At 38.5% G+C, this 21,961-nt stretch overlaps 1 pseudogene; it reads left to right on the top strand.

Moving 5' to 3' along the window:
* Positions 1–21,850, top strand: part of LOC140647251 (collagen alpha-6(VI) chain-like) — a 41,466-nt pseudogene extending 19,616 nt beyond the window's left edge.
* Positions 21,851–21,961: the final 111 nt, after the last annotated feature.

The raw sequence follows: 21,961 nt of genomic DNA, 5'->3' as shown, positions 1-21,961 counted from the left end.
AGAGACAAGATCGTAAAATTTTCAGTAACGTTTCTTGGGATATAATGGACATACATTACAACAACCTGATTAGCTCATGTACATGGCTGGGTGGGTGCCTACTTAGCAAAGGTATTTAGGAACTTATTTTTATTCCTGTAGAAGACTTGTGCAAAAAGCATTTTGTTGTTTCCCTTGTATTTTTTTTCGTGTTTTCCTAAGTTGTTACTGAAAAATCAAAAGCAGTCTTGTATGAGGAAACTGAAAGTAAACAAATTGAGACAAAACCAGCCATTTTCTGCAGAAGGAACTGTTAATAAGCCAGTTCTGGCCAGTCAAGACCAGCTCTTCGATCTAGGCATCCATTTTTAGATATTTTTGTTTGTGTCCAAATTAGATGTGTTTTTTGAAGGCCATCCAAACCATATCCTCTTGATGTGACCCAGATGTAATATTTTTTGATGCTGGCAGGTTGCTGAAACAAAAAACATGAACGGGAAAGAGACTGGGAAGTGTACTGCAAGGCTATGACCATCTCTCAGATTGATGAATACGTTTGCTCCCAAAAGAGCAAACAGTTTTCATCTATATAGCTTTTGTTTCGAATTTTTAAAAACCTGGTAAATGAGCAAAGACCCATCAGTGGAAACTAAAAGTAACTACAGTGACAGTAAGGAAGTAGTGTAGCAGTGTAATGGATATTAGAGAGGAGCACGGCTCAAGCTATCGTCAGGAGGATGCAGTAACCGTTCTGTTGGTGTTGTCAGCCAGTTTGTAATAGTTTGTAGGCATTGCTCTGGAACACTGCTTGCTCAAGAGCAAGCCTTGATATTTCAAGATGCAGTACTCCAAAAACAAGCCTGCAGATGTGTAATGGCATCATCACATTGTATTTGCTTTATTTTCATCATACTATGCAGGAAGAAATTTTTCATGGAAATCCAGACCAGCCAGACCCACAAATATTAGTTCTGCTCTGTGGTATTTCTGTAGTTGTATGTAGTTTCAAATTTAAGATGCACTAGTACAGTGATACTTTTTTACAGGAGTCAGATTTGTCAAAATGGGAGCTGGAGACTTGGGATTGTAAGTGTAACGTGAATATTAACAGAACAATGCATATGGCTATAAAGAAGTCAAAATTATAGCAGGGGAGATTAAAAATATTTTAACATTTGCTAGGATACTGCTGTTATATTTGATCTTTCATAGGAGGTCACTGAATTATGAGGATTTTGCAGTTGCACATTTCTCTATTGTTGCAACCTCTTTAATCCGCAGTCAACCAGGGACTTTACTGGGGCTACAGTTCTTGAGAAGAAGGCTTTCCAGGACTACAGGACCAGATCTCTCTAACAAATTAGCTGCCAGCTTGTGTAAACCTCACATAAATTTAAACAATTGGATTCTTCTTTTCTCTCTTTCAGGGCCCAAGAGGACCACCTGGACCACAAGGAAGACAAGGCAACATGGGGTGTCCAGGCAAAAGAGGTTTAAAGGTTAAACAAAAATTCTGAAAATACTGTTTCATTGTGATTTAGAATAATCCTTCAATGGTTTTATTACATGTCTTTCTAACTTTTGCCGTCTTTTTTCTTTTCAGGGGTTTTAAAGATTTGTTGGAGAAAAGGTACAGTATGACTCTAAACAGTCTGAGTTTGTGAATGCAGTATTGTTTAGGGCTTTGTCCTGCACTAAATAGAGATTTTGAGAGTTTTGCAGAGATGACAGTGAGTGTTAAGTCAATGTTACTTTTTTTTATGCTGCTTTGCATATGTCTGCTGCAGTGCCCAGTTCATGGTTGTGCCTAGGGAACATACGAGAAATGAAACTTCAAGCATTAGTCATTAATTCCTATGTTTAGTTTTTCTTCTGTTTTTTTTTCTTCTGTTGTTTTCCTTGGTTTTGTTGTGTTTTTTTTTAATCTTGGTCTATGTCACCCTATTCTTGCTGGAGTTTGTAAATGTGCACTGGTTGTTTATGTGAAAAATTCATGCACATTTTTATTATTTCAATGGGGTGACAATGGGGAAGATGGGAGCGATGAAATTAGAGGAGAAGAGGTACATTATTTTCTTTCTTTTGCCTTCTTGACCTCAAAGTTACTGAGTGATAAAAATGAATTAATATACCATATTTTGTCTTTAAGGGATCTCCTGGGGTTCCTGGAAAGAAAGGAGAAAAGGGTGACACTGGATATCTGGTAATATTTTGTTATCTCTTATTGGTCAGAGTTTGGATTTAAGAACAATAGTATGGCTATTTCATGAAACTGTCCCTGTGAGAAATGTCTTTAATAAACTCTCAAGCACATGGAGTAGACCTTGTACCACAAAGTTATTTGCACATTTTTTTGTTTGAATTTTTATCAGGAGAGTTATTATAGGACTTCCAGCATCTGAAGAAGAGCAAACTACTGATGAATAGCCAGCAGGTATTTTTGTAAATAGGGTATGTACCCAGAAAGTAGTTGCCTGTAGGATGTTTCTATTTTAAAGAGAATTTGAAGAATAATTAGATCTGTACCTTACAGTCTTCTAGGTGGGCATTTTCTCATATTTATTGAGGGATCAAGTAATTTCTGCATATGACTAATTTTTATTTGGCTAAAGGTAGATAGGAAGCCTCCTACCTCTGTAGTACCCTGGCAGGTTCATGTACACAAGACACGAGGTTTTTTTATTATCTGTGTTTGCCAACATCAGAGAACTTGTTTTTTGTAAAGCATGGAGCAGCCCTGTTGCCTTTCCAGTTACCTTGCAGTCTGAAACAAGGTATGACTTAGGACTCCAAATGGCAAAAAGAGATACTGCCTCGTGGCAGCTTCAGTAGATAGTTGGAGAATTGAGTATTTTGTCTTTTCACTGATGAGACACCATTTGTAGAGTGGCTAACTGAAGCAAAAAACCCAGCCTGGTAGACACTGAACATTTTGACTTGGTCCATGTGCTAAAAACAATCCTCAGTGGGAACCAAGGTGATAATTCAGGTGATCAGTTACAGTTTAGCCTCCACAATTCAATGCCTGCTATCAGGGATGGCAGGCTGGTGGGTAGCCACCATGCAGGTCTGTGCATGAACAGTTTGAGCTTGCAGGAGCAGCAACTGGATACCTGTTTCAAGTGCGGAAAACGATACTCTCAAATAACTGCTTGGTACCTCACTTCCAGAAGAAACTGTCTTACCCTTTCTGCCATTATACAGGTGCCCAAGGAGGCACAGGGCTGATTGCTACTCAGAAGACTCTGGTTATTCACAGATAAGGCACCATTACATTCAAAACATGAAATGTATGTTAGCGTATGCCTTTCAATGATGTAGTCTACAAACAAAGTTCTTAGATATTTGGAATAATTTCTGTTTCGTTGCAATAACTATTTTGAATTTATTCTTTAGTTAAAAAAAAAAAAAACAAAAACAAAAAACAAAACATGAAATAAAATGTAGAGCATAGTGCCTATTTCTATATTGCTTCCTGTCCAAGAACCCCCAGGTTTCTGGGTTTTTTTGAGGGGTAGAATTGGGGAAGAAACTGTGAGTGAGACTATTTAAAAATGAAGGTTGAAAGGTTGGAACTTGGACCTATCTTGGCAATTCCTGCATGAAAGTAGTGTTTCAGGTTCTTACTGAGATATGTTCTGCTTTCAGGGAAGTCCAGGGCCAAGAGGACCCCCTGGTGATTGTGTCCAGAAGGGCTTTTGAGGAGATCCTGTATGTTTTTTTCAAGTGCATCATTATTTTCTAGATGCAGACTGTCTTCTTGTATGTACTCATAAGACTTTATACATAGTCTCCTGTGCACCAGGGCAAAACCGAGATGTTCTTCCAGTGTGTTCACATGATATTGCAATGACTGTGGCATTGCAATGTGTCTAATACACAGGCTTTTTATTAACCCTTCATATATGTAAATCTCTCTATTGTTTTGCTAAAGAAGGTTTTACAGTTTTTAAGTAGTTAGTACTACCAAATCCTTGATCTACCAGATCCTTAATCTGTTCTCTCTAAATGGAACTCCTAATGTTGACAGTAATCACATGCATTCACTAAGGACTGACTTGTTTATTTAATATCTCAGATTTTGTAAGAATAACCATTCTTACTGGGAGGTGTTTCTTTTTTTCAGGGCAACCCTGGACTGAACAGTGCAATAGCAGGAGCAAGAGGCTTTGCAGGAGAAGAGGGGGAAGAGGTAATTGTTTAGAAATATGTGGAATTTCTGTAACAAAGATATCTGCTTACGAGTTATACAGTTTCCTCCTCCTATCTGCACTATTTTAAATATATCTTTGCTAAGTATATGGGAACTTATCACTTATCAAATAAGATGCTAACAAAGGTCTGAAAGGTCTTTAATCAGAAATACCACTGAAAAAGAATGAGTACCACTGTCAGCATCAAACCCACAAGGAAATGACAAACAGCTGATCTGATTCCAATGTGCAAATCATTTAAATCTTCCAATTTTAAGAGAAGATGTTATGATAGCCACTGAATCCCATGGGCTCTGGGACCTGGGGACTCCTCTTTCCCAGTCGCTGAAGCCCAGTCAAGTGCACGCTAAGACCTAGGAGCTCTTTCTGTCCCAGTCCAATGGATGCCACTGCTGCTGCTCCTGTTTGCAGGTTTGGCCAGTAGTGAGGTTCAGTCTGTGTTCCAGAGAGATATATACACACACAGAGGACACCAGTGCAGTCAGACACACAGGTTACCACAGACAGAGCACTGCTGTTAGCAGCACTCACAAATAACACTACCAGAACTCATGTGAAACATATGTACAGACAGCAAAGTCCTGTTCCTCCTCTCTGGAGGAGGAACATACGTCCTAACTGTTTCGATTCGCAAGTGCAACCATATTCACAGATCCCTCGGATATCAGCATAGCTTCTAAATCCATCTAAGATCCATGCCTGGACCGTTGGCAAAGGAACTGAATACTCTCCTTTCCCTCTCCTGAAATCAGTTGCGGGGGAAGCTCAGCTACCTCCAGGGAAAAGCAACAGCCCCACTGGCACTTAGAGTCAACTGAAAACAGATTTTGTCATCCAGACGAGGGACCTAAGAAAATGGTCTGGTGTAAATCCCTTGCTGCTTTCAGGGCGAGTTAAAAGACTGGGTGAGCCTTTTTTTCCTGTGATACAACAGTACCAATGCTTGCCTCCTGTGCAATGCTTTCCAGCAAGAGTATGCCCTCACAAGCGGTCTGTGTCGTTATCCTCACTGCAACGAAGGAAGAAATTGAGGCACAGAACAAAGAAGTAACTTGCCCAATATGAAAGGGCAGGCTAGAAGCAGAGCCAGGAATCTGCCAACTCTCTAACCCCTAGCCTGTGCTCTTAACAAGGGCCTGCAGGAATCTTTCGGAGAAGAACTGTAATGGTATTAGCCAGCTCTTAGATAGTGCTATCAGCTGGGCCCATTCAGAGGTGTGTAACTGGTTGCTTTTGGTGGTCAGTGCTATTTACTGAAAGACTTTGACATAGAATGTTGTTGTGGGAAGCCCCACAAGACAGTTGTTGACAGTCTTAAAAATTTGGCATGCAAAAATGGACAAAAGAAGAAACGAGAAACTGCGATGATGCTAAGGAAATTAAATTTTCCATGTGCAGGGTAAGAGAGGACAAAAAGGCTCACATGGCTCATCAGGAGGCATAGGCAACCTGGTAAGTTCCCCTAACAGATGAAGCTTGTACACAGTGAAAATGAAGAATAGTTCTTAACTTGCTAGGGCCTGATTTAGTAGGAGAATGCTTTTTAGCCTCTGCTTTGCATACTCTTTTGATAGCAATATTTAATTTGGTGAGTAGCAATACTCTTTAAATAAAAATACCTTTTCCTAAGCAACATTCAGAATGGCACTGGAGGCCAAAACTGGACTACTGTTTTTGTAAGTATATTTTTTTGCATTTGTTTGCATTATGCTTTCGTTTATCTTTCAGCTGAAAAGTTTTAATGAAGTAATCGCAACAAGTTATCCACTTTTAACAGCATTCAGATGATGCCTAACTTGGCCTCACAGCCATTTTCTTTTTTACCTTGTTTTAGGGAATACCAGGACAAAGGGGACAATGGGGACCAGAGGTAAGAACTATTCTTTTCTTATTTCTGCCCTTTTTCCATGTAGGAGCTCAATCAAGAATTTTGAAAAAGATAATTCAAAGTAGTTGCAATAGATATGTTTGAGAAACATTTTTTTTAATTGATCAAGAGCCTCATCTGGACTTTTATGTGTATGCTTCATGCTATTACACTAAAACACCTGCAGGAGTATGTTCCAAATATTACACGGATAAAACTGCAAATTTTAGGTATTTATAGCTTGCGTGTAAGTATTGTTAGATACATAAAACTTCTTTTCTCATTTGTTTGTATCAGTTTTCAGCATTAGGCCTTCGAAAGCAGAAGGTGCTGCTTTTAGGGCTCAGCAAGTCTTTCCTGGTGACTACAGTATGAAATGATTTTAGTGCCTCGCATATTGTCCACACACAAGATTTTATTTCAAGAACGTTATCACTGTGTGGTTTCAGCACTACTGTCTTTGGATCGTTTTTGCTGTGTTGATTACTAGTTCATTCTGGGTCTGCAGTGTTCAACATGTTGAAAACACACTGGTTAGGTAGATCCTCTGGAATTTTTCTTGACATCTGTAAATGCAAGAAAATATGTTATCCATAGCAGGAAGATGTAAAGAAAAAAAAATAGACCTTTTCAATACAATAAATCCCAACATGTTACTGTCTGTTAGGTCACATGAGAAAACCTTAACAAGACAAAGATTTGTTGTCATTTAAGAACAGGGCAATTGTGGACAGCCTAGTCAGTATGGCTTGCAAGGAAAACAAGGATACAAAGGACCACAGGTAAACATTATTATTATTCACAAATTCACAAATTATTCACAGCACTAATGGTTTGTGTGTGTCAACTGAACTCTTTTGTACACTTTGTTTTTTAGGGACAAAAGGGCATTAACGGTCAAAAAGGACAGAAATGGAGACCAGGATATAAGGGTCCTCCAGTAAGTAATATACTGAAAGCATGCCATGTTGTTTAATTACAAGGTACTGGATGTGTAACCAAGTGAGGATTGCAATCTGAACGTTTTTCATTACATTGATTTTTCAAGTTCTTTCCAGTACATGATATTGACCAGAAAAGGAGATACATATTGCTAAGAGACAAAAGCAATAAAAAACTTCCATAAAACTTAATTATTATTGATAAAACATTAGCTTTCTAATAATGCTGCCTTCCTAGCAATAATGAAGAAAAAAGTGATAGTGCAAGGCACTTCTCCTGCATCAGTATTTTTTCCCAGCTGGGATAAATTCTGCAATTATACCTAATACATTGTTGTAGTTAGTTATCTATAACAAGCTATTAACAAAGGACTTGACAGTTTTATTATAGTAAGCTAAGACAGAAAAAGCGAAGAAAGGTCACAGATTTGGTCATGTAGAAACTATCGAGTATGAATTAATGTTATTAATCTAACAATTATCATCATTTTAGTTCATAGGAATTCTAGTTCTTTCATTAGCAAAAACCTGTCTTAGAGACGTTTTCTGCCTTTACTCCTTAGTCTCCTTTCTGGGTGTAAATCTTGTTCCAAGTGCTGTAGCACAGGTTTTTTTGTAAGGACTTGCTTTCAAGAGCAGTGATGGTATGGACGTTTTGTTATGAGCGTATTAACCTTTTTGTTGTTCATGCTCTGACTTCCTACAACCTCCTGTGCATTGTCAACAGATCTGTATAATTGTAGTTGAATACTTTAATTCAAAAGCAAAGTAAGCACACTGATTTTCACCATCCGGTGGAATAATTTGGCCAGACAAGCTAAAAGTTGGTGGTTAGACACCTTAAGTAATATATATGAAGTAATATCTCTCAAGTGTGTGTTCCCGTAAGCCCTCTTATTGGCTTCCTGGTGATAGGCTTCCCAACACCCAAATCCCAGGAGAGTCCCTTGCTCACTCACTTCTTTCTCTGAAACTACCATTCTCTCCTCTGCCAACTGCCAAACATTTCCCATCTCCCACACAGCCATGTGTTTTCATGAGCTCCCTTCCCTGGTACTTCGGACATTTTTACGGGATGTGGAGAAAGGGAAGTATAGCTGCTGCCTTTTGTACTGAGCAGATCAATGTTCATGAAACCAACTTTCTGGTCTGATTGCCCTTGCTCTGAACTCACTGGCAGAGCTACTGGGTGGAAAGCAGGAGAGGGGTGAAGGATGTTACTCTCTGCAAGCTTTTTTTCACCCAGCTCATTTGTACAGTATAGCCCCCGCCCATAGAAATTTTCCTCTTTCCTGATCAGTAGCTGTCTGGTACACTAAGGAGACGATGCTGAGTTCCTACCTGTAGCAGTCTTCCCAGGTCTCCCTCTGTCCCTCACTTTGCTGTTTCCTGTTGTCCTTTGAAAATAAATACTGGCAGGATTCAAGCAAGTTGTTGCTTCTCAGTAAAAAAGAGTGAAAATACTAGTTGCTCTATATGAGGCAGTACAAGCTAAATTGCATATGTGGCTCCAGTTTGTTGGAATGCCAGTCGATTAGTGGCTTATAGGAGATGAGTCTTGTTTTCATTGTAACATTGTTCCCTGAGACTTTGGTGTTGAAAAGATCATTACATACATGAAAGGGAGGGGTCGTATTGATGAGAGCCAAAGGCTGCGCTCTATCTAATATCTCTGTGTTTTCCACAAAATTAACGCCTGATTTTTTTAGAACCTCATGCTGTAGAACTTGAAGCTACATTTTAGTTGGGGACGACCTCGGTGCTGCAAAGTCATGGTCTCCATAAACCTTTTTTAGAATCAAATATAATACCCTGGGACTGCCGTGCCCTATCCTGCTTCTGATGTGAGCACCAACTTTGCAACAGCCTGTTTTTGAACTGTAAATGTCCTGTAGATCACTTACATATGTCCTCTTTGCTATTCTGGTGCCAAATTCCAAGATTGTCATGGAAAAGAAAAACTGTTTTCACTTGTTTTTTTCAGAGGCCACTCAACATTCAAGTCCAGATAATATTTTTTCTGTTGCATGCTTATCCATAAAAATGCTGTCTTGAGAAGCATTTTTGTCTTGAGAACAAGACTCTTAAAACAATGTTTTCTGCAGGCACGGAATGCTTGCTGTTATTTTGGAAAGACATCTTGAATGCTTCCTTGATGTGACAGTTAATTAATTTTTTATACGCAGTCTTATTTAAAGATACGTTTCCCAGCAAACAATTTACCATGGGAACCAGCTTCTTATCTTTATCTTCCTCTGCCAATAGTCAGCTGAGGTTTGATTTACGAAGCACGTCTCTCAATTGCTTTTCACTTATTTTTGCCAGTTCTGTCCAAAAGGTGTCCAGTTTTCTCAGTCTTCAGTGTTTTGCGACCAGTCCTAGGCATTTTGATTGAACATGCTGTGTACATGTTAATGTTGTGTTTATTTGCATGTGTGGTTTTCAGTGACCAGAAAGGGAATTGATTTCCTGTCTTCCAATTAGCACTCAAATTGTCATGTGGTATGAGGTGGGTCACAATCACCAACTAGTGCCTAGGAATTATGTCTGACCACTTTTTTTCCTTGCCCAGTATTTGAAAACCTTTTCTTAAAGAAATCTTGTATCAGAATATTTTTATACAACACATTGTGTGTTAGCATATGACACCCAGGACTGCTGTTGTGTTCTTAATGATGTCGCTAGCGACTCCTCCCGCTAGCAAAAGTGCCATTATTCTAGGAAGTGGAGTCGCACCCTGTTAGAAAAAACATCTGAGATCCAAACAGTTAGTCCTGGGCTGATCAGCAGCAGAGGAAGGAGAGGCAGAAGCAGAGAGCCAGGGGTAGACTTTCCCAGGAACACAGAGCAGGTCACAGAACAACTTTAAGAGCAAAGGCCTCATCAAATTGCTTATCCATCTTTGTTTTGTCCCACTTTCTTTCCTGCTGTAATTCACCACAAGGAAACTGCCTCTTGTGCTGGTAATACCATTTTTCCCCAGGAATGAATGCCACGTGGTTATGCAGTTCCTTATATCTACAAAGCTGCCTGTTGTCAATAATGCTTTTGTTATCTGACCATATCAACTTTTGTTTGAAAATAAACTATTCAATTTCCTTATACTCTAAAATAGTCCATGCTAGATACACTGTCATGTGAACCATTTCTGTTGAAAATACAATCCTGTATTACAAAAAGACATCTTATTCTTCTATTTTCATGGCATTATTATCTGGAATTATTCTAGTCTGTGGTCATTTAATCTTTTCACTCAAGTTAAGTGTTCCAGTTTTCATTTCTGTATCACATATTATGTGATATGCTGGCCTGGGCACTGGAGAAAGCATTGCCCTTTCTGATGTCCCTTCCCCTAACAACTCAGTGATCTGCAAGACACAGAGAATTTTTAATATTCTGTAATAATTCTATAAAACTATAGAATTCTATATAAAATTATAAAAATTCTATAATATTATATTTTAAGCTGCTCTGTGTTTTAGAATACAAATATTTAATTCACACCATTCCATCCTCACCTAAATCCACTGAACACAACTCTGTGTTGCTGGGTTTTTGTTATTGTTGTTGTAAAAGAAATAAAGTTACTGCAGTTTTTTGACAGCTTTATGGATAGTATCCCTAGCTACTGTACTCTCACTGATGTAAGCCTTACTTAGCACAGTCAAATCCATTTCCAGCCCCACTCCACACATTTGTAAATACCCTGAGAGATGATAGAGATAGAAATCTCCATGTATCTGTCCTGTATAGAGAAAAATGTGCTTATTGCTGTGACCATTGTAAAGAGAATGCAGGAGAGTACTTTTCCTCTTCGTTATCCTATAATGAGACTTGTTCATTTAAAAAGATGCTAGAGAAATGGAGAGGGCTCTGTCTTCCTGTCTGTGCATTTTCTACACCTGTTTAAAAAATGAAAAAATGCATGTGCTTCTTTAGAAACACGTTAGCTTTGGTCTTTGAGATCTGTTACATGCAAAGGGCCGAGGTCACATTCAGTAACAGAAGCTGTCAATCACAGCTTCTGGAAGCCAGCTGTGACGGGCTGGGAGGGTAGATCTGCCTTTGCTCTGAGGTATCATCCCAACTCCACATCCATGGATTTTCTTCAGAAAATCTTCAGAATAGTGTGGCTTTCTTTAGAATAGATTGGCAGCTGCTCTTTGGCTATAAATATGAGGCCAAGATGCTAACCTGGCTTCCTCAAGCAAAGTTCCCATTCCTACTGATGAGTACGGGTTCTCTTTTAATAGTGGTCAGTATTTTGCCCTGCAGGTTTTTAAATGGCCATGTTGATGGACAGCTACTAGCAATTTTGTTAAGATATTTTTGCTAAGTATAGAGTATAAGGACAAATAATAGTAGCTGTTTGGGACTGACAGAAGAAAAGATTGACATGATGAAGACTAGGAAAATGTGCTATCCCAATAACAGTAACAATGGCCTCTATGTTTTGAAAGCTTCTGCTATTTAAGGGAGGGGAAAGGAAGAAGTGGAGTGTGCTATTTTACAACTAGGAAGCTAAGTTTTATTTACATTAGCTGACTAATCCCTGCCAAATGCCTGGAGAAAAGCATTTAGTTGGTACTACATGAGTTGGTTATTGTCATTCTGCAGCCCAGTATTTCAGAAAGATGATAGTAAAGGATGTGGCAAAGTTTGGTTAAGCCAAACTCTTCTTATATCAAAAATACCTACATTGGATTAAAGTCCTGGAGAAAATAGGATCATGTTCTCTGACCCACTTTCAAGACAAATTCTATCAATATCCTTAATTTTAACTTACAAGTAATAGAATAGCACCTACAGTTTTCTTCCATTTAGTTTCCTCCTTCTTAGTCATTCTATTCAACTGCGGATTGCAGATGAATCCCAGAATCAAACAGGGAGCTTGAAGTGGAGGTAGAGGCTGATCTTATTGATAGGTTGTCTTGTGCATTATCTGGAAGATCAACCTTTTTCCTGGAACCTTGAGGGCTCCTTTCTAGGGGAGGGCTATAAGGAGACGTAGATGGTGGGTTTGTAGCCTACAAATTTTATGGCATTGGTCAATTTTTATAAAATGTAAGTCCAACCTGAGAAAGAATCTGTGTGTTTTCTCTGTTTTCTTATTTTACATTGTAGTATCTGTCTCCTTTTGTTTATTTCAGAATGAACCAGGAGCTGTGGGTCTGGCAGGGCCTCCTGGAGCTCCTGGGAAAACAGGAATTAAAGTAAGGTTCCCTTAGTTAAATTACTGTATTAATTTTGTTTGTTTAATTCCCTCCCTTAATGTTTTTGATTTAAAAATGGCTTGCCTATTCTGTTCTTGGAATCCACATCTGGAACTATTTCCCAGGCAAAGGTCCAGCGGATGTCTGCAGGATCAGTCTCTTGATCTGAGTAGCAGTTGTGTGTTGAATTTAAATAAGCTTTATCATGTTTCTTTTTGGATTGCAGTTTGTATGGTACTTAAATTCCTTTGAAAAAAACCCAAGCAAGCACAGCCAGCACAGTATGCACAGTATGTTAGTAATGGCTCTGGCCACAGCTGCACAGAGCTTTTCAAGAGTGTAAGCTTTTGCGATCTGGGCTTTCTCTTATTTGAAAAGCCTCTTTCTGCCAAAGTGTGGACTAGAAATTTCAGGGAAGCAGAGTTTTAAATTAATTTTGTTTCATCTATTAAACCTTTAGATGTAACTTTTACCCTCTGGATAGTTTGTTAATTCTGTAAATTGATAAGCTGTTCGTAAGTGCTTTATAAGGCTGGTAAACCACGTTGTGTTGTGTAGTTCTTCCATTAGGACCTAACAGTTCATGTTTATTTGATTTACTCTTCACAAAAGAAATTGTCAGCTCTGTGACAGGCTAAAATAGCTATTAAAGGGTGTGGGGGAAAGCTTCACATAACCAGAGATCAGAAGAAGTGATTCCAATAAAAGTATTATAATAGACTTTCAGTGTTTCCTTTTAACTCTGACTTTCAGAATCATGATAAGCCGAGAATCCAAAAGACGAATGCCTGACAAAATTAAGAGTAACAATCTTTATGGTGAAAGCGTAAGATATTTGAAATGCTTTATTTATGCATTTTAGGATGTGTAGGATATGTCAAAAGTGAACAATCATAATTTTCATAGGCATAAATTCGGGTGTCTCAGGGTATTCACAAAACTTCTTTCGGGTGAGATCACTCAGTCTAGCATTTGCACATCTAAATAAAGGATAAATGCAAAGTGGCTTAAGTTGGGTTTAAGGTAATTTTTTGCCTGCAATCCTGAGGCTGCTTATCTGATTTTATAAATCATAAGAAAGTAGCTTGAAGGTAATAGTGTTGTTATATCTTCTTTCAGATTAGTCAGATTCCTTCATATTTGTGGATGAATGTGTGGGGTTTGTAATCTGGTATAATCAAATAGTTATTCCACAGGATGAAGGAAATTCCTCCGTGCCTTTTGAAATTGGATTGTGAGACTGTAAGCTGACTTTCTGGAGCCAGTGGTTTTACCCCTTTAATACTCATAATTTCTCATCCTTTAATAGAGGCTGTTTGACCTGACACTAGAAATGTTTTGTTCTTTGGTTTGGAAATCATATATTCTCTGAAAAAGTCTAGTTGTCTGCCCATATTATGAAAATCTTCCTTTCAGTCTGTATTTGGAGAGTTGAAGAAGGACCTTCAATACAATATTTCAGATTTCCTTTGCAGAAACTCATTTTGAAATTCACAGTATCCCTTTAACCAAGCATGACTCAAATGAGTATGGGAATGGTTTACTTACTTACTTAATTACTTTTTTTAATAGGGACAACCTGGTGATCCAGGACCAAAAGGAGAAAGAGGTCCATATGCTTTGCGTGGAAGGCAGGTTTGTACTTTATTTTTACCCTTGTGCTGTTTATTTTGGCTACACCAGACCTAAAGCAGGAGGCCTGTCCTGTCCTAAAAGACATGTAACTCAAGAAGAATTTCAGTTTGGTCAATTAAGAGCTGATATTAAGTGTAATAGCAGAGAATAACAGAGAATTTTTTTCTTTCAGAATAACTGAGACAATATAAATTTTAAACGACTTTTTGCTGTGAGTCTCCTAACAATTATTTTAGAGTTATTTTGAATGAATACAGGTGTGAATTACAAGTGCAGATATGACCCCAAACCTTTGGTACATTCTACTGTAATATTACAATATTTCTATTAATAGTATTGGGAAGAAATATCATTTGAGTTAGTAAATGGAGAATAACCAGGTGCTTTAGGTTTTGAGTTTGAAACTTTCTGTCTCTGATATTTTGGAATATGGTTCTAATTGTGCTGGTTATGAAGAGAGCATAAACAAGAGTTTGATCAGTTTCTAGTAGTAGTATAAAAATGCAGTTTCTTTTGGGGCTAGATTTTCTACAGATCTGCTTTGAGGTGCAGTTAGAGACAGTGCAGTAGTATTTTCAGAGTAATCAATGATTGCAGGAGGGTTTGGGGTTTTTTTTTTGTGGACTTGGCTTTCTCCTCTATGTGTCCTTCTGTTCTATGTGTCCTTCCCTTCTGTTAGACTGGGTCAGCTTTGGAGACAGTGTTGTACATATTCCCACCATCCCTTCCTGTCTTTGTAGGTCAAGCCAGGACCAACTTCCACCTTTGTGTTCGCTTTTAAGATCTTACTTCCTACAGACTGCAGAGATTTTGCTTCTCTTTGGACTAGTTCAGGGGCACAGTGTGCACATGTATGAGGTGAAATGGAGTAGAAGTCACCTTGCTTCTCCCCAGTGTATTGCAATTCCTTACATCAGATTTCTTGTAATTCTTTACTCCAAGGCACTTGAATTAACACCTGGTCAGTAAAATAAGGTGCAGATAGATGCAAGAAGAGTACAAATGCAAATACTTAAATAAAAATGGTCTGTTTACAGGGAGAAGATGGTGCTTTTGGATAGGGCATATCTGGAGAAAAAGGAGTAAAGGGAAAACTGAAAGAGGAATCATAAGGAAATTATTATTTTCTCCATTATTTTAGAAGTGATTTACAATAAGAGGGAAAGCTGGGGGAAATGCAAACAACAGACACCATTTATAGCTATTTGAATTTCATCCCAAGGCATATGGGATAGAACTCTAACTTACACAACTACTGATTTTATTTCTAATTATCACTCATTATGACTAATTACATAGCTGTTCTATGTAAGCACATACCTGAGACCAAACAATGAATTGCTAAAATCAGTGTGGTTCACAGTGGGTGTTGCACCCTTAACCTTAGACTGTAAGGTCCCTGTGGCTAAGAGCCATCATTTGTCATGGTGATGAAGCTAGTTCATATTGTGATTCTAGAATATATTTCTGGTAGTGGGTGTAGGATGCAGGAGGCTTCAGTAGATTTTTAGATAAATCTTGATGCTTTCAGAAGCAGGATTATATGATGTTTTGGCAGAAACACCAGGCAAATCACATAGCAAGTTTCCTTCTAGTTTTACATTTCTACAATTTATAAGAGCTGGTGGCTGCAAAAATGTCTTTTATTCAGAATATGTCTAAAGGAGCCATTAAGCTCCTTTATGCAAGCAACTGAAACACAAGTAATGCTATTCAAAAAGTCATTAGCAAGGTCCTGGTGAGAAGTGAGCAGCGTGGCCTTGGCGGTTTCCTTGGGAAGAGACAGAGACTGTGGCAATTGTTGGTGAAATTGTAAGCAAGGAATGTGTGGGAGAGAGAAGACAAACTGGAGATGCTCATCCCACACATTGACAGAAGCATTATTGTCTTGGTCCTGAGAAATATGGGAGAGAGATTTTTTGATCCAGCAGTGGCTAAATGAGCCTTGAGCCTGTCCCTTGAATTCAAAAAAGTAAGAGTTGTTATCATCCTTAAATGTTGCTTGTATGGCACGTTGTGTCCCTACAAGACAATGTCTCCTGGCCAACACCAATCTCTTGCTAGTATGTTTTTTGGAAATGAAAAATACAGCTTGGCATATCATCACCAACAAATACCAGCCTCTTCCCTACATCTGATTTACTAGAAACATACCTCAAGAATTTTCATGTGCTAAGATTGGTCCCCTTTAGCTGCCAGTGTGATGACAATTTCACTCTTTATTCATGACTGGGACAAGCTAAAGCTATAAGTAGATCCTCATTGGCAGTATTTTTTATATATGTGTGTGTGTATCTTTCCATATATTTTACATAGGCAGTGTATATATTATACATATAATGTAAGTATTCATACATATACATACAAAACAGCATATTACTTTCAAATGCCAATTAAAAAACAACACTGGGATGACACTGTGAATTTAATTATCTCTACTCTCTATGTTGTAGGGAAATAAAGGATTTCCTGGAGATTTTGTATGAAAGGTATATGTTGGTTTTTTACCTCAACAGGTCTCTGGCTTTCATATATGTTAGCTTAAATAATTCGTTCTTTACTGCATTTTGGTTATACAGGTGTAACTCAGATGTAGCTGATAGAATTATGCCATTCCAAAAATGGCAGATGCTATTGCCAATATTTCTTTTTAAAAATGAGAATAGTTTTTGTAGATAACTTTCTGTACGTTGAGCGAATTTTCCTGGCATTTTATGAAAAGAAGTAGGATTTGATTTTGTTAAAGGAGTAGGAGGGGTAACCTGTGTAAGTGGTAAACAACTGAAAGCTTTCATCTGCTGTTCTTCCCTCTCCAGCCAGTGAGCACTAAATAAAAACAGAGCAGGTGTTTTGCTGTGTTTTGCTAGGAAGAACAATCTGATGCTGGCTGCTATAAAATGAAGCAATTTTCACAAAGAAATGGAACGGGAAGGCTCAAGTGTCCTGAATGAGCCCTAACTTTGGGGGAAACAGCCTAGATGGAAATGGTTTTTGGAAAGCCCACCTATTGTTTGCCTTTGTCCCTCTTATAGTTTACTTGGTAAAATTGCTCTGTGTGCAGTCTTTTCAGCAAGGTTTGAATTTATTGCATCACTTTAATTGTTTAAGCAAAGATAGTGTTTGTAGGCAGAGGTTTCTTCTGACCTCCAAGGATCCAGAGGCTGCCACACAAGTGGGACTAGCAGTGCTTTTTCCTACTCCTGAAGCTTCAGACCAACTTGCTTATAGACAGGAACTCTGGGAAAACAGCTTCTGCCTTCCCTACAGTAAAAGTAGATGGACGTAGGAGGTCTTGCTCTGCTGCGTTTTATGACCATGTCAGAGTGAATTCATTCAGGCTAACTCTGTGCTGCTAATATACGGACAAAGGAGAAAAAGGAATTTTGGAGAGAAATAAATTGGAAATTTATCAGCAGAAGTCCTGACCTTCCTTTACTTTCAGGTGCCTAATTTTGCAGGTCCAACAGTCTGTTGACATCATGTTTTATATGGCAAGAGTTTAACAAAAGAGAAGTAAAACACAGAAATAATCATTTTCTGAACATAAAAAAAATAGTTGGTAATGTATAAAGTAAGATAACAAGCTAGCTTGTTGTGTGTTTCTATGTGTTTCTAAATCCAGCTAATTCATTCTGGCAGTCTTTATTTAATAAGCTTGTGTTTGAAATATGACAACCATTAATATCCTTATGGGCTTGTTATGAATTTTAGGTTTCTTGTATTGAAATGCCAAAATACATTTAGCTGGGAAAAAAATCTTTTGTCCCTCCACTGTTTTGCAAAACGAAAGTGGTGTTTATAGAAGTTTTGATAGGATCTGTTTTCCTAATAGGAAATCCATGATTGCTCAAAAAATTACAAGTGCAGGATTTCCTTCAGTTGATTTATTAAGTAATACAATAATGACAACTGAGTGAAACAAGAAATTTCTATCCCATGGAAAAACGCAATGCTTCTTTTTCCTTTTTTATTTTTTTTTTGGTCCCAACTCAGGACCACAAATTTAAAAAATCACTTTCCAGAAAAAGACTGATAGTTTTTTTCAAGCTGAATGTGAAGTACAGAGCCTCAATCAGTTCCAAAACAATGAAAATGCTGGATGATCAGATTGCATAAATAGGGCTCAGATTGCATAAATAGGGCTGAGCTGTGAAATTGGTATTATACGTTAGGCTTCAGCTTATAAGGCTGCTTAACATCTATACTCTCTGTGGATGCAGAGCTATGGCCACAGCAAAAGCAGAGTCATTCTGCTGGCCATCATGGCTTGGAGACAACGTGGGCAAGTTGCGTGCCAGATCTCTGACCCGAACCTTCCTGGTAAATGGCCATTTGTGTATGGAGTAAAGAAGAGTAAGGAGTGCCTCATGTTCTGACAGTTTGCTGGCATATACATTCCCCCATAGATGCAGAAAATCTGACAGGGGCTTGTCACCAGACATGTTGATATCACCAGACATGTTCAATGGTCTGTGCACAGAAATTGCCTGTTAATATTTTCTCCAATTACTTACACAGTAATTAGGGAACGATTAGAAGTTTTGTTAAATAAATTGAACTGCCAGCTCTTCACTGTTCTCATGGGAAATCAGCGTGTACTTTAGTAAACAAGTAGATAAATCACATTTTGGAAGCAGCACACTTCTGCCATAGAAGGTATTATTTGGAGAGAATACACCGCAGTCAACAGTATGGTTTTGGCAGATTAGAGGGGCAGTGCTTCCACTTCTGTGCAACAAGATGTTGCATGCCTTTTGTTATCTTGTGATGCCGCATTGAAGTAACAGCTGCATCTCATTTTCTTTTTCCATGGTAAAAAATCATTGGCTGGTCATTGTGTAGGTTTGGTTTGATTTTTTTACATGAATCCATGACTAATTTTTTGTGTGCAATCTTTCATATCCCTGTGTTTCAGTGGGAAAATGCTGTCAGAATTTCTTGAGAAATTTGCATTTTTATCAGAAGAGCCTGTTTTCACATTTTAATTACATTTTTTTCCAATTAACTAGGGTGAATCTGGGGACAAGGGAATTTCAGGGGAACGTGGACTAAAAGGATATAGAGGCAGAATGGCAATTATCTTATCATTGTTGTTCTTTAATGGAGGGGTTTTTTAATAGGCTCCTCCTTGATGTGCTGATTGCAGACTTGTATTGATTTGTAGATGTTATGTCTGTCATTTTCAAGGGCTGCTAATGCTGGCCATGCTCTGTCCCTGTGCACGTCACACTGAACAGAAGCAACGGCCATTTCTGAATGTCCTACCTGCTGTTCCAGCTCACTTTCCCTTCGTGCCTTTTAGACAAAAAACCACTGTAGAAGAAATTTGCTGATTTAAGAGCTGTGTGATGATCCCATTTATTCCCCATTAACTTCTTGGTCCTGATTTTTCTGGCTTCTTGTGTGTTTCTTTCTCCCTTTTTTCCCCAAGCTTTTCCACAGCTGAATATTAACTTCAGATCTCGTCTGCTGTGATAGGGGGTAACCAGGGCTGGCTGCTCCTTACAGAAAGGAGAGCTGGTAGCTGTGAGTGGTAACAAACCAGTAAGAGTTCAGTCCTACTGAACTGTTTTTACTCAGCACTGCTTTTCCAAAAAGGCCAGAAATTAAACAAGGCTCTTGCCACCAAAAGCAAAGATGTGCATGTGCTGATTTTATTTTGAGGATTGTCTTTCTAAACGGGCTTTGAACATATTGGATGAATAATACACTTAACAAAAATGAGCTCAACTACTAGAAGAAAATAGGTGCTTTAATGCTATCCAGGTTGTTTATCTCTTAAAAGTGAAAATTATGTCAGACTTGATGCTCCTCTTTCTTACCTCTCATTTACACTTAAGTCAGTGGAACTTAAGCATGTAGCAAATAAAAGAAGAAGGAAGGAAATCTGTTGATTTCCAATAGAAAATGTAAATTCTAAGTCACCTGTGTATGTTCTTCAAATACCACATATGTAACATACTACTATTCATAGAGTATTCCAGGACCTGCTGGTCCTGCTGGAAGGCGGTCCAGGAGACAGGGGATCTCCAGGACACAGGGTAAGGCCTACACTCCATATTTTGCTGGTACTGGAAAACACATTTGTTCTTTTTAATTTTGAAGGGAAACTAAGGAATGAAACAAAACATTTTCTTCCTGTTACGGTGGCCTAGAGTGGTAATATGTGCAATGTTCTGATGGTTCTGATGACTGCCACCGATGTGTTGTGCATATATTGTAAATTGCATGGTTGTATTACGCTGTGAACTTCAATATTTTATTAAATAGAAGAGATTGTGAACTCATCTGTATGTGTCCTGGTTTCAGCTGAGATAGAGTTAATTTTCTTTATAGTGGCTGGTGTGGGGCTATGTTTTGGATTTGTGCTGAAAACAGTGTTGATAATACAGAGATGTTTTAGTTGTTGCTGCACCAGTCAAGGACTGTTCAGCTTCCCATGCTCTGCCAGGTGCAGAAGAAGCTGGGAGGGGACACAGCCAGGACAGCTGACCCTAACTGGCCAAAGGGCTATTCCATACCATATGGTGTCATGCTCAGTATATAAAGCTGGGGAAGAAGAAGGAAGGGGGGGACATTTGGAGTGATGGCGTTTGTCTTCCCAAATAACCACTACGCGTGATGGAGCCCTGCTTTCCTGTAGATGGCTGAACACCTGCCTGCCCATGGGAAGGAGTGAAGGAATTCCTTGCTTTGCTTTGCTTGCGTGCGCGGCTTTTGCTTTCCCTATTAAACTGTCTTTATCTCAACCCTCGAGTTTTCTTACTTTTGCTCTTCCAATTCTCTCCCCCATCCCACCAGGGGGGAGTGAGCGAGCGGCTGTGTGGTGCTTAGTTGCCGGCTGGGGCTAAACCATGACAGTATGTAAGCACAAATCAGGTACTTCTGAATGTAAATGGCTAATTGTATACCTATAAATGTAATTTTCATAAGTCACCTTCTAAATGCCTAGCTTGTGCATGTTTGAAAAGTGTACCTGACTCATACTTTGAAGCCTCTCCTTTTAACTAATGCAAAGGACAATGCTTACTGTAATTTTTGTAATTTTAGGACAGTAAATTTTGCAATTATGTGTTTCTAACAAACCCTTTATATGTACCATTGTGGGAGTTCAGCGGCGTGTATCTTGAGTCTCAAATGAAAGAGGCTCACTTTAGAAATATTTATTTCCTCTTTGACTTTCAGCTTTGCAAATTCAACATGGTATAAAAGAGAGATCAGGTTCATTTTTCTCTCATTAATAGTTAGTACTGCTAAGAAGTCTGCAGCTCATGCTAAGCTGATAGCTTCCCTGTACATCTTTGTCAGATATGAAATGATATACTGTGAATTTCTTATAGCTTCAAAGTAGGATCATAGCTGAAATTAGTTGCAACAACCATGTAAAAAAATTCCTCAAAGTACTAGGGGTCTGTCCTTGCAAACAAAAATACTGATCTTTTCTCACCCTTACTGAAATAAAAATGTACACAGATAACAGGTAGTAGAAACCTTCAGTTCTACTGTAGATTTTCAATATCCCCAAATCATGGTAGGCATTAAATAAAATATATAAAATGTGTAATGCAGTCAGCCCTTGGCTTTGGTTGGTTGTCCCATCCCCGTCTCCCCCCCCCCCCGTGATTAGTAAAATATCTGAGCAATTAGGTGAGATGAAGATAACATTACTGTAATCTTTTTCTTTTTCTTTTTTTTTTTTAGGGGAGTAAAGCCTTATTTTCTGTATGTATCTCTAGCACACTCCATGTTACAAACACACACAATGCACCATCTCATTGGGTAGTCATGTGCTCATGCATGTCTTCTTTTGTTCTTGTCCACAGCCACGTGAACTCATTGACTATGTCCGCAAACACAGCCGTAAGCGTTCAATCTTATTTTGATATTGTAAGCCCGAGTATCACCACTTGCTTTCTTCCCTGTCTTATTAATATCACATTAGTTCTGTGTTCAGTGTGACTGTGCATTTATGGTCTTAGCAGGCAGGTGCTTGAAAAATGAAGTTACGGCTCAGAATGCAAAAAAAGGTATTTTTGGTTGCTTAGAATAATTTCTTTTGCCAAAGTTACTGTAATGTAATTCCTTAGAAATGTTAAGTGTCTTGGTATCCAG

Source organism: Ciconia boyciana, chromosome 2 (assembly GCF_034638445.1).
Source record: "Ciconia boyciana chromosome 2, ASM3463844v1, whole genome shotgun sequence".
Lineage (NCBI taxonomy): Eukaryota > Metazoa > Chordata > Aves > Ciconiiformes > Ciconiidae > Ciconia > Ciconia boyciana.
The sequence above is the reverse complement of the archived record's forward strand: the minus strand, read 5'-3'. Positions and strand labels throughout refer to the sequence as shown.